Source organism: Wasmannia auropunctata, unplaced genomic scaffold (assembly GCF_000956235.1).
Source record: "Wasmannia auropunctata unplaced genomic scaffold, wasmannia.A_1.0 LD336064.1, whole genome shotgun sequence".
Lineage (NCBI taxonomy): Eukaryota > Metazoa > Arthropoda > Insecta > Hymenoptera > Formicidae > Wasmannia > Wasmannia auropunctata.
The window spans coordinates 1,334,335-1,339,805 of record NW_012026826.1 but is presented as its reverse complement, the minus strand read 5'-3'; the positions used below and the strand labels follow the sequence as shown (position 1 = coordinate 1,339,805).

At 33.9% G+C, this 5,471-nt stretch overlaps 1 pseudogene; it reads right to left on the bottom strand.

The window, feature by feature from the left end:
- Positions 1 to 4,820: 4,820 nt before the first annotated feature.
- LOC105450308 overlaps positions 4,821 to 5,471 on the bottom strand; it is a 1,820-nt pseudogene continuing 1,169 nt past the window's right edge.

The window sequence follows — 5,471 nt, the reverse complement described above, 5'->3', positions numbered from 1 at the left end:
TCATATTTCAGTAACTTTTGTTTGGCATTGTATAGCCAGAACATCCTCAATCCAGTATGCGCCGTTCTTTATGTATCCTTTTTTTCATTTCATAATTCTTAATGCAATTCTTATTCCCCGAGTTAAGCCAATCGGCGCCGTTCTTTAGAGGCGCATATCAGTGAGCCGCGCGCGAGTAGTGTGTGAGTAGTATTAAGAATTAAGAAATTGAAAAAAATTAAAGCTCAGGACTTTTTAACTCTGACTGAAATAACGACTACTAATTATATAGCGCTATTCTTGATAAAAAAATTTTTTATCAGGAATAGCGCTATATGCTTGATTAGTGGTCGTTATTTAAATTACACCTTTTAGTATATTTAATATACATATCTAATACATATATATTCAATGTTTGTAAATATAGAGTAGAGGAAGAAGCTGAGCCGGCAGCAGAGGCCCCACAAAACCAAGGAGATCCTTTGGGTCCAAATACATCAAGAGAGGGACCCCATCAAGCCGTAGTCCCTGATAATGACTCGGACTCAAACACAGGAAGCAACAAGTCGCCTGAGGCTAAAAAAAAGAAACAAATATAATAACAAGTATCGAACAATAAAAAAGGCATTTCTTAATCATAATATTCATTATTACATTATTATATTATAAATATTCATTATTTTTTACAGATAAAGGACAAATGACATGGACTGGATATGGATACACGCACTAGGATATACGCACGGATTTTTATAAAAACATAATAAAGATTATAGGAATTTGAAATATATTTTTTCAGCAAGCAATTAACTGTCGTTTTGTTTCTTGCATGATAAGTAATCAATAAAATAAATCTTTGAACGATGAATCTTTGATGAGTTGTCGGCGTCGTCGTCTCGATACGATCCTCAAGAATTAATCGAATCTCGAGAATAATTCATAGAGATACTCGTGTCGTCTTGTCGTGGCTCGTTGCGATGTTATATTGATTGAAAGATAAAAGGCCGCACTGCTCGCCCAGCTTACACTCAGCTCGTCCAAGTTTCAACGAGGTAAAAAAACGTAAACAATAAGGCGCGGCGACTTTTCGTAAACACACCGTGTGAGCGTGATTGAGGTATCACCTTCATGTCCCGAGGACTCGTATACACGGCAATATCGCGGCGAAAGTCTTTGAAATAAATCGATAGCGAATAGACGTAGAATTCCGGCTATAGTAAATGACCTCTCTTCAAATCGCAATCGAATTATATCTTTGAGTTGTACATACTGTAAGATATAACCTGCAATACCGACTTTTTTGGGTAATTTCATTGCGGCGATTCCCTCGCGGGCTGCGCGCGCATCGTTGTGTTCGCGAGAGATTGGTAGAGAATAGTACTAGCGCTGCGGCGCGAGCGCCTAGGGCTAGTAACTTGTACACGGCGCCGGTTTGGCCGAGAGGTGGCGGCGTGGTAGTAGCCGGCGTAACCGGAAGAAGAGTCGTTCGTCATAATTAATTCATTCGTTATTGTACCGGCGAACCGAGAGGTCTCGTGGAGACTGCGTGCGAAATAAAGAGTGGTGAAGTGAAAGGAGTCTCTCTCTAAATCCCCGTCTCGATACTACGTTCCCGAACGTCCCCTCGATTCAATTAATTGAAGTTTCCCCGTTCCATCCGTCGTGACAATCCTTACAATACGAAGTACGCAAGTTCTCAGCATTATTGAAAATTTAATCCTCCCTCGAACGTGATATTTTTATTCGTATACTCCCAATGAGACATTGCTCTTACAACGATAATTTTGCGGAATAAGAAATTTCTGAGAATCTATTCACATACTCGAAAGTAAGTTGATTAAAATTAGATTCTTATATCCCAGTCAGAAATTTGTGATCGATTAATTTTGAATCGACGTCGATCGACATTGATTCAACGTCGATTCAACGTCAAACGACTAATTATTTCTGGCTGGGGTGGCGTAATAATACATAAAATATTTTAATTTTTATGCATATTGTACATTTTCGGTATTGGCTAGTTCGCTAGTTATAGGAAGAATACTGAAAATATATTGGCCACTTTGGAAGAGAACACAGTTTCGGAATGCATCGCTCTTGTGATATGGAATTTTCACTGTCATTGGTGAAGTTGAAATTTGAATGGACAGAGTGGTGGTCAAAATGCGGAAACGGAAATGAAGCAATTGCCGAACTGATGCAGCTGTTTCAGTTAAAACTTCTGCGCTAAAAATGAAGATTATGCAGTTCCAAGAGCTTTTTCCTTGACGCGGCAGACTTGGCAGAGAATGATTCCAACTAGTTAACACACAAAAAGAATAAGGAGGTAACATTAGAAAATATACGTTTAATCGCTGAAGCTACAGAGGCTACTGTATTCCGAATTGCTTAGTAGAAAACAAGTGCAAACGACAATATCACTAGCATTGTTTATTTGTGATGAAGAATGCGACAATATTGTAAATATATGTTATTTCTGTTTGACAAGTGTTTTCGCAATGGCGAAAAATTTGTATAAAAGAATTGAAATTGTTACTTTTGTTTCAGAGTATCAACAGCAACGTATCGGAATAAAACATCCTTGAATTACACCGAAGCACTGTTAGTCTCCGTCGCACAAGAGAAGCAGCTCGATGTCTTAGCCAAGCTCGAATCAGCTTTCGAATCGAATCGGATTGGTGATATTCGAAGTACGCGATAATAGAATTATAGAATATGATTATATAATAATTTCATTATTGCAAATGTCGGAACATCACTAATTTAATTCGATTTGAAAGTTGGTTCAAGCTTGGCTAAGAACGTATCGAATTGTTTCGGTTGTGCGATGGAAACTAACGGTGCCAATTCGTTTCGGTGTAATTCAAGAATGTTTTATTCCAATACGATGCTTTTGGTACTTTGAATTAATAGCAACGATTCTAATTCTCTCATACAAAGGGTGCTAGAATTATTATCTAAATAATATTTTATATTATATTGGAAAAATTATTACCAACATTTGTGTATTATAATAATAAATTAAGAATTACAAGTCAATTATTTATTTAAATATTTATGTTGATGATCGGTGATCGAAGAATTTATTTGACAGTTATTAATATCGATATTCTTTAATAACTTCGAGTCTCTTGATAGACACGAAAATTTGGCCCGAATTGATGATCTTCATAGTAATCTTGTCAGTGGATTAATTATATGAAAACACATATTTTCTTAAACATTTAGTAAATACAAATAATTTCAAAATTGTTTTTCTTTATTTTTCAAATTAATTATAAATTGTTTGACTGTAAAATATGTAACATATTATGTGAGATACGCGTTTAGAACTATATATATTATATACAATATACCTTTAATTATGTATTCTTTTACATAAAATAGAATAAAACGATAAATGTTTAAAGTATTTCGTAAATTAAAATACTAATACCAAAATAAATTAAATATCGATAAATTATAGATATGATTAAATAATAGTAGTCATGTTTACTAAATTAATTGCTGCATTAATTAAAAGGAAATATTTATAACATATTGCACCTATTTTAAAAATCTCCCTGTTTTATACTAGATATGTTTTAGTAAAAAAGCAAATAGAAAAAAAATATTTTCCTATTATTTTCGTAAGCGAAAGTAGGATGTTAAATAAGGGCCGATTTTGTTCTCCAAAGGTGTAGTTAAAAACAATAGTGCTTTTTATAAATTTTGATCTTCTGAATACGATAGAACTACTAAAAAATTTGTAGCGCTTAGAGAACATCTTAAAAATTAAGCATAAACACTGTGTATTTACTGAAATTTGGATGATGAACCCTAAAATATATTCATGTATTGTTGACTTTCTGGAGAGAGGGGAAAGACGGAAGTAATTTTGTGTGTTTGTCAATGCACACGCATAGGCACGCGCGCGCACGCGCGCATGCACACACACACACACACACACACACACACACACGCACACACACGCACAATTGTTACTTCCTTCTTTCTGCTGTCTCCAAAAAGTCACAATAATACACGAATACGTTTTATGGTTTACCATTCAAATTTCGTAAATACACTGTATTTATGCTCAATTTTCAATGTGTTTTACAAGCACTACGAACTTTTTAATAGTTCTATCGTATTCAGAAAATCAAAGTTTATAAAAAAACACTTTTGTTTTTACTTATTCTTTGGGAGCCAAAATCGACCCTTTTATCTTTTTTGTTGTGAATAATGTTATTTGGCGTAATGTCATTAGGCTAAAAAGACTAACAAATAATTTTACAAAGATTTAGACATAACTTTTTGAAGACATAATTTTTTGAATGAATTAACTGTACTTTAATTTAATTGATATATTTGTGTATAATATGTATTTATATGATTTCTTTTTTTGTAATTGATATTACTCTTGCTCAAAATAGTAATTCTTTATCTTAGAAACATGTACACATAAAAATAATTAAATTTGATAAACAATCAACAATAATGAAAAAAGCAAAATTTGTTTTAATGTAGTTATTAAATAATATATAAAAATAAATTTTTTATATTACTTTTTAAACTATAATCTTTGCACGTACAGTATTATTACTTTACTTGAAGAACAGAACTATTTCTTCTTTTCTACTTAAAAATATTTTATTCATGTGTTAACATTTATAATTAAATTTTAAAATACAGTAAAACCTCGTTTATCCGAGGTAATGTGTGGAAGGGGTTCCTCGGATAAGCGAAAACTCGGATAACACGGAATAAATAAAAAAACTCGAAAACTTCCCTTATTTTTGGTATATTTAAAATGGTACAAGAGAATTTAATCACATTAACATATGAAAATGAAAAATTAACGAACGTGGATTAATTTTTCGCGTAACAAGCATTATGTACATACTTACATATTACAAACGTGGTTTAAGAAAGTCAGTGATAGAGCACTGCTTCAACCTGCTCATTCGTTTTTTAGCTGCAATATCTCGCCATCGTTTCATCAATAAGAGATCACTTGCAGTACTTTCCGGCTGTTCCTCGATATATTTGAGAGCTAGTTCAAGCACATTTAATCCTTCTTCGTGGCTGATTACCGGACTTTCTTCCGCCTCGCCGTCTTCTATATCATCCGCGATCTCTTCTCCAGAATTTACGAGTTGGCCAATTTCGTCGTCTGTAAGTTCTTCTTCACAATCGTCACCATGAACCCATTCCTCAGTATCGTTTCTTTCGACGTTTTCACAACCAGGAATCTGCTCCATGATGCTATGCAGATTTACATCGTCTGCTATTTCATCGCTTTGATTGTTAGAACACAAGATTTTTGCCCATGATCTTTCAAGCGTAAGCCTTTGGATAGCATCCCAAGCTTGAGCTGACCAGTAAATAACACTTTTCATATTTATTGCTAGCAAACACTCTTTAAGAGTACTACCCGCGGCGCTTTTTTCCAGAATTTCTTTTTGCAGCAAAAAACGTCGATAATGACGTTTGAAAGTCTCGAGTACGCC